This window comes from Nothoprocta perdicaria, unplaced genomic scaffold, assembly GCF_003342845.1.
Source record: "Nothoprocta perdicaria isolate Ctin4 unplaced genomic scaffold, notPer1 scaffold_53, whole genome shotgun sequence".
Lineage (NCBI taxonomy): Eukaryota > Metazoa > Chordata > Aves > Tinamiformes > Tinamidae > Nothoprocta > Nothoprocta perdicaria.
The window spans coordinates 3,725,921-3,734,646 of record NW_020455788.1 but is presented as its reverse complement, the minus strand read 5'-3'; positions in this window follow the sequence as shown (position 1 = coordinate 3,734,646).

Here is an 8,726-nt window from a genome sequence, read left to right as displayed (position 1 = left end):
AGGAAAGGAAAAAAAAAGCCATAAATATCTTTGTCAAGTAGAGTGTTGGGAGGAAATGAGACCAAATATTTCCTTCCCTTTTCTAGATATGCCCTTTTCATCGTTCAAGTTTCCTGCTGGCTAGAGGAGTATATTGCATGATAAGTCATAACATAGGTGGTTCTCAAATGATGTCAGACAATTTTGTTAGTTTGTTCAGACACTAAACCGTCCTTTCTATAATACAATTCCTTTCCTCTGGAATTTGTGTTCTGAGGTCCAAATCTTAACAACTTTCTTAAAACAAAATTTCTTCTAAAAATCAATAGAACTTTTTATTGCAGATGAACAATAGATCTTGGTTATAAACTAGAAAAAAACAAGATCAGATACTCAGTAAGGTGTGTACTTGTAAAAATGCTTCACATTTTAAACAGGGTTGGCTGGATGTAAATAGAGTACTCGTTTAAAAGCCAAGCTTTGCTGTGTTTTTAAGTAGGCTTCTGTAACAAGAAGTTTGGCAGGATTCCTCATAAGGTATAATTTACAGAGCATTTACATGCGATTTTGCACGTTCATGATAGTTTACTCCAAGAGATCCCAGATCTCTCTCTTATCTGTTCCCAAGTTAATATTTATGTTAGCTCAGCTTCAGCACTGGTAGCACACTTCAGTACTACCCTGATTACAGCACTCATAAGATTGCCAGTACAGGAAGTATCTCAAGATGGAAAGAAGAGCGAGCTCATGTGAATCCACCCTTAACAGTGTAGATATGCCCAGTGGTCAGGTGAAAGAACCTGATCCCATATCTCAGGTTTTAATGTTCTGTCCTTACTGTATAACTGTAATAAAGTGCTTAAAGAAAGAAGGTGGATGAAGAAGGATAAATTTACTAATATAGGAAAGGCTGAGATTCCTAACCTTGTCTTTAAACAAAAACTATGAATAGCTTCCTCAAATATATTTTTTTAAACATTTCTTTAGAAAGAAAATTGGTTTAGTGTATTGGCGCTGTGGAGAATTATACCATGCTTTATTATTATCCTGCATACAGACTTCTTTGGTGACCTTAAAATACAAAAGCTATATACATTACAACATTCCCTTATATCATCCTCTATTAAGCATGCTGCTTGGTTCCAAAGGAAGATAACTAGACAAAGGTACAATCTGAAATGCAGCTCTAGAAAAAAAAGAAAAGGTTTTCATCTCACAAGTAGGTGGTACCTTTTAAATCTCTGCTGGATTGTCCCACCTACCATGTTTAACAGTAACATCTAGTGGTTGTGAAGAAAACAAGAGCTCTCTATGACTTATGTTAACCACATTACAAAGTAATCAATTTAAATAGAAATGGCAAACATTTTTAAGAAAAATATATTCCTTCTGAAAAATATTCATCTTGAATTTACTGTGTTTTCTTATTACCGAGAATAATCCTCCATTTTTATATTAACATTCATAAAATATGTCTTAGAGGAAGAAAAATAAAACAAAGCAAAAGAGAAAAGTAGCAAGATTTGCCTTTCATTTAATCCTTTTATTTGATTGCATTCTAGCTGTAGTTTAAAATAGATCAGGTGAACAATCATTTATTCTTTCCAGTCATTGTTAGTGCTGGTTAAGTCTTTATTTTTCTTATTGATATGGAGTGGTTGACCCTTAGAGTTTACTATTAGGACTAATATTTTTCAGTGCATTGGAAAATTTCTGAAATATTTCAAGCAATCTCATTTCTTCAGAGCATTAGGAAGCCTCAGAAGCCAAGAAGAAAGGACGATGGCTGGGCTATCATCCCTATCACAAAAAGCTATCTTTGTGAGAACCAAATTACATTTTTAGTTGAGTTTCAGTTATTCATTTGATCTTTCGTTCTTTTTTTTTGAGGGAGGTAGCACAACCTTAGAAAAAAATATATATACAAATATACAAACAGGTATGTTATCAAATTCATTAGAAAAATAATAGTAGTAGCTACATATGCTTCTACAACTATTTTTTTTTTTATTCATTTTGCATTCATATGGAAAACTCTTTTTAGAGGGTACTATATAATGTGATCTTTCTGTATCTCACAAGTTGTCAATTAAATAATTGTTTTCTTTTGGGATTTTTTTTGTCAAGTAATGTTCTCTTTTTCTAGACATTTTTTTCTAGTCTAGGAGTTATCACTACTAATTTTTTTTTCTGTTAATAATTTGAATTTACTGAAGTTAATCAGAGAGTTAGAAACATATTTTTTTCTCTATAACCATTTACCCCTCCAAAATTTACATTTTTCATTTAAATCCCAAAAGTTTTTTACCCATATGGCTGCACAATTGATCTTACAATTATGAACCAAACACATTTCACAGAGCACTAACTTTTTTATCCTCTTGCTAAAGAGACTTTCTTTGCAGTGTCCTTTCTCTTTGTAGAAAGATGAATTAGAGATGACAGGGAATCTATAAAAAGAATATGCCATTTAGCATGGTAGACTGTGTTTTATCAGAATAAATGTTGATATCTTGTTTTCTATAATTCCATCCATAATCTTAAAACATTATGAATGAATAGATTAAATTCAGTACATTTTTATTTAAATAGAATAAGAATAATTATTGAATTTAAAAATATAAATTCCTTATCTTCGGTTATTTTTTCTCAAGGAAAAAATGCATATTTTCTGTATCAAACAACTATCATTAACAGGATAAACTGTTCTACAACCTTTTTTTTTGTATAATTGTACTACCCTCCAAATGTTTATACCAGCTAGTAATATACTTATAAATGTCATTTACCTAGAATAATCATATACCCATAGTCATTTATCTAGATTACACATGACCTTTAGTTCCTTTTAACTTTTATCATAAGCCTGATTTTATATCATCTTACTCATTTTTTTTGCTCTACTAGTTCCTTCCAGTTTCTTGTAACTCTTCTGAGAAAGCTAAAACTGAACAAAATGTGCAGGATACAATCTAATATGAGTATACAGAGGAGAAACAGACTATAAACTCTCTGAATGTATAAAAAGAAGACAAAAATTTCTTTTGCCAGCAATCAGGATTCTGATGCATTATGGAAAGTCATATAAAAAGTTAGTTTGCTGATTTACTGCCTTTATGTCCTTTATATTGACTGCAATAAATGAATCTCCTCCAGTTATTAATGCCGGGCAGCCTAATCCACACCATACACTGCCCTTGATCCTCTGCTGAAAGGTCTAGGGGAAGATAGAAATGTTTGAGACAAATGTCAGAGTGGCTATGTTACTGGTGGCTTACCCAGATAAAATAGGGTAACAGTTGTTAGCCTTCTCAAAGCACAATTGTTCTTAAGACTGGCCAGAAATAAGTCATGCCACTTTTCAATCAAATAAACCATAGTGGAGTGCAAAACACACAGTTCTGAGTTCACTGAGCAACACCAGACAACTACTATTAGTGTAAATAGTTGTAGTTTGTACTAGTTTCTGTTAACTGAGAGTTTATATGGCCTGTATAACCAGATAGACAATCTATATGCAAAGTTTTGAATACTCGGAGCATTTAAGAAATTGCTAGAAAGTGACATTTGGGATTTATAAAGTAAGTTAACTGAGAGAAGGTTGTTCTGAATGGTAGAGTTGGAGGGGGCAGGGGCGAAGAGAGATTTTTCTTTCACTAACAGCCAACTCCAGGCAATTATGTCTCATATGCCAAATGGGAATCCAGTAAGAATTAGGTAGTTTGAAACATAAGTGCCTAGAATAATAATGAAATTCCAAGATGGCTTACAAGAATTTATTCTTAAGATCACAAGAAACAAAAGAAAACCTGTGGAAAAGTGCAGTTGGGAAAAGGAAGCCTTATCTCCAGAAATGAAGTTGCATCTAGAAAACATTGATTTTAGCCCCGGGCAGTGCACTAAAGTTACATGAATTTCAACCACCATGGGCTATTGTGACTGATTGGACGTGTGGATAGAAAAGTTGCAGGAGCAGTGCAGAAATAACTTCTTGATATGCTGATATCTGCCTCTCATATTAGATGTGAATTTCATTTAAAGGAGCTCCTCTCTGCCATGAATAAGCAATACTGAAGAAAGGAAAACATGAGATAAAGGGGGTCAAGGACCCATCATTAGTAGATCAGTAATGAGGAATTTGAGAGATTATGTTTATCATGATAAAATCTTAGTTCCACGGTCTCAATTTCAAATTAGTATGGGCAATATTTTCCAGCCTCTGCCACATCAAGTAAAGATGAATTAGAAATCAGCCCTTGTGATTTCAGTAGCAGGACATATATTTGCTATCTTTTGTTTTTTACAGTCTTTGTGTGTGTTTGTTAGAAAATTCCTGCACTCTGCCCCAGGGATAGATTCACTTCAGAAAATCCTTCTTTCATGAATAGCTACCTACCTAGTTGGACATATCGTCTCCAGCCAAGGTCTTTATTATAGATGTCAGAGAAAGCTGAAAACCTCTCCTGAATAAATAGTTCTCAAGCATTTTTCAAGATTTGAAATGTACATTTAAAAATCTGCATTACAGTAATTTGAAAACTGATTCTGCCTTCTCCTCATTTCCTAGGTATTAGTTCTGCAGAGCTTCCTAATGTGGTACTGTTCCCTCCTAGCAAATTGGGAACTGCTTCCCTTGAAAAGAATCGTGAACTAATTTGTCTATGAGGAGCTCCTCCCTGGACTTCTTTATTAGTGATTACTTTACATCTTGGGCCATAACAGCACTATTATATTACCATACAGCATTTTGCTCATTTGCCTTTGAAGCCAGTCACCACAGGCAGATACTGAGAAATTGAGTCTTTACACGCTAATATCAGAGGCTCTCAGGAAGGTTTGTAACAGGACTCTGCAACTTCATTTAGTTCCTGTCATCTTTTTCCAGTGAATATTGCCATTACATCTAGCACTGAGCTCCTTTCGCACAAAATAGGTTTAAAATGTTTTGTTTTTTAAAAAGCTAGTTCATTCTTTCTCCTTGTATTAATTAAAAAATAATAATAAAGGGAAGAAGTGGCCTATCCTATTTTCCCACTGTGTCACCAAGACAGTATTATGTAAGAAGATGAACTTCAGCAGTATTTTTTGAAGGTTAGAGATGTAGCCCAGCCCACAACACAAGTCATCCTGTAGATAAAATTTCCCACCAGAGTAAAACAGATACATCTCCTGTTCATCTTCCTCTTCTTCATGCACATATAAAGCTTTACCATTTTCTGTATAGGAGAGAAGCATTCTTTAAACCTTTCTAAATTTGAAGCACATACTGTATGTGCTCTACAGTCAGCTCTACGGTTTGTATTTTACACTCATTTTGGGTTTTGACACTTTTTGATTAATCATATTCTCTTCTCAGTAGTTACGAGAAAAGGTAACAAGAAACAATTCATCCATTTATTTAAATCCTATTCTTTATTTTGCTTGCCTTTTTTATTTGCTCACTGAACCTGGCCTAATATTTTTGTATTTCTTTCCACATGAGGACTTTTGAGTACTTATTTGCCACGTGAGAGTGTTTTCACCTCCTTCTCATTAACATGGTGCCATTCTCAGTACTGTCATCTTCACCAAAAATACAAAATCAAGTGACTTGCAGTGCTGCTTCAAGAGCTGGGGTAGGTTATTAGAGCATATTCCCTATAGCTTCCAAATCTGTCAAGGTTTCAAGTAATGGACTTTTGACCTGTACATAAAGTAATATTCACCCCTATATTAAAGCCTTGAAAACAAATGTGAACTGTCAAAGAGAGGCAATTGGATCATCAGTACTTTCATTTTGAAGTATAAATTTTCATATATTATTTGGCAACTCACAGTGAAATGAATGCTTAGTGTGAACTGTGTTTTATTTCTTATCAAAACTGTTAATTCAGTTTCAGAAAAAAAAATGGAAATTTTTAATTGGAAGCCCAGAAAGCAACTGCTGTAATGTATTTCTGTAACCTTTGCAACAATAGAGAAAACATTCAAGAATTGGTTACCCTAGGAGCAGAACCCCATGGAAATAAATAATTGTCTGTTTGCATGCATTAATAAGATTCAAAGTGACATTGATTTATTAATGATTGATCATTAGTAGGGAAGGCAAAGGCTAAAATAACCCTGGGGTTTTATGCTAAAAGATGTCATTGTAGCTCGTGTTACTACTAACATATGTTAATCAATTTAAACTGAATTCCCAAAAAAGTTTGACTATTTTTAAAATATGCAATTTCGTACATTACTTCTGACTTTAATGTACCAGATGCATTGCTCATGTAGGTTGGCGTGGTTCCATTCTTTTCAACACAACTCTATTAATTTATCCTAACCTAAGATTTTGTTCATTAACAAAAGTTACCATATTTTTGTTATAATACTGCCTCTTCACTACAATATTTTCTAAAGATAAATATTTACTGAATCACTGATATAATGCTTATTGAAACTCAAACTGCTTAAATATAAGCAGACTCTAAATATGAGAGTAATTGTCCATCTGGAGAGAAAGTGCAATCAGTAATAATGCCCTTTCCCATCTAAGAATAATAAAGTAAAATAAAATGAAAAGCAGAGAATATCATGTTAAGAAAAAAATATTTTAGGAAAATAAAAAAAAATCACTGAGCAGATTGCTTATTTCTTGAGTACATTCAGTTTATTTAATCTCATTTGCTGTGGTAAAACTTGTGTTTGCATTTTTTTTGTTCGTAGATATATTCCACCTAGAAAGTAAATGAGACTTCTCTTCCTGTAGAAGAATTAGTTATCTTTCAGAAGTAGCATTTTCCATAAGGAAAAATAAGCCAATTTGTTAAGCAACACAGCTGTGAGGGAGAAAAGGTAGGAACAAAACCCAAGACGAAAAGCCAGATGATGGTTTCTTAGTCTTACCCTTTTATGCTTATATACATATGCTTTCATTTGACATCAGTTAATTTTATTACTTGGAAAACATGCCATATCATTTTATAGATTATGCAATTACTAGTATTGAATTGATAATTCTGGACCATAAATACTGTATCAGCTAATTAAACCGAGTAGAAAAGGCAAGTAAAAAGATGTATTTAGACTTAGAGTAATAACATACCTAGGGAGAAATATAACACTTGTGTATGGAAAGTGGAGCTTTGATAAAAACCTTTCTGAAATGCAGCTTTATGCCAATTCTATGATATTTTTTGCACTCATTTAAAAGGCTAAAGAATATTCTCCTCCCTGTTTTTCGTATTAACATAATATTCATGCTTCATATTGATATTTCACCTAAATAAATCTATATAATTTATAAAAAGAATAGGTTTGAAAATGCACATTTGTGATTTTTGATTTAAATACTGGCTGCATATGTAATTGAACTATTATGAAAATGTGACTCCTTTAATATACTTGAAGGATTAAAATAATAAACTATAAAGGAAAATATATTAAAGCATGTTTTAATTATGCACTTCAATAGTTGAATATACTTAAAATACATCTTTAAATCAGCGGGAATATTTAAAACTGAAAGGGGCAAAAGCATCTGACTGGCATCTCTCAGTCAGGTATTATAGCTGCTCACTACTAATGCCTGTGGAGGAGATCAACATCAAATGAAAGGGATACACAGGAATCAGCAGGTGGCTACATAGTACAGTCAAACCTCAAATATCTATTATTCAAAATATTTACTTTTTCAATCAATCAGCTGCATGCTGTCTCATATTTGAACAAAGAGTTCATTTTCATCTGAAATGCTATTAATTTGGGGAAATGATTACACTGAAACAGAGCCTGAAGTATGATGTTGTGTTCCAGCTCCTACACTCCTCTTCCTCCCTGCCCAATATGGGAGACCATCTGACATCAAAGAAAATTGAGGCTTTTGTTTTTTTGTTTTCTTGTGCAAAACCACATCGAGGTACTTCCAATTAGCAAAACCATTCAAGGTTCCACTGCAGAGATAACCAGCAGTGATCTGTCACAGCTGTCACATCTGGGCTTATATTTTTCAAATGAATTTCAGATGTTTTTAATGTATGCCTTATACTTCAACATAAACTTGCTTTCAGTTTTATGAGCTAATAAATTTGGTGAATTAACTGAGCCTATAAAAACATTAATAGTACAAATAAGAATTTAGAAAAAAATCAGGTCATCTGATGTGTGAATGTAATAATAGTCTATTTTCATGTCCTCTACATATACATTACATTGTAACATGCTACCTACAGTATTCATGAACATCTCTTATTCTGAATCTTTTTATGCAGAGTTGCTAAAGATAGCATGAAAAGTGCCTTTATTGTATTGTAGTTTTTCTTGGCATGGTTAGGCACAGCATGAAAGCAAGAGATATTTGGCCCTTCATATGCAAGTTGTCATTTGGAAACTTCAAGGGTTTTTTTTTTTTTTTTTTCTGCTTGCAGATGTTTAATTTAAACCATGTCACCCTCCTTTGCCAATGAGGTCATGCTTCTTTGTGATAACACCAAGGTTCTTAAGATCACCCCAAGTCAGTGCCATTCTCTCCTTTTATAAATGTCAAACAAGCATGATAAAGGAACATCTAGCACAGGTTCATGCCGCAAGCGCTGAAATTTATAAGGCAAACTCCAGTTTTTAATTGGAGACAGTGTTTAATTCTCCCATAATGTAGACTGAAAAATAGTAGAGCTCCCAAAATTTAAATTTAGCTCAGCTTAATCATCCAGTCATTATAGTGGTTCTGATCTCAGTCTTTCATTTGCAGGAAACTACCCTCCTTGCTTTACAATTGCAGG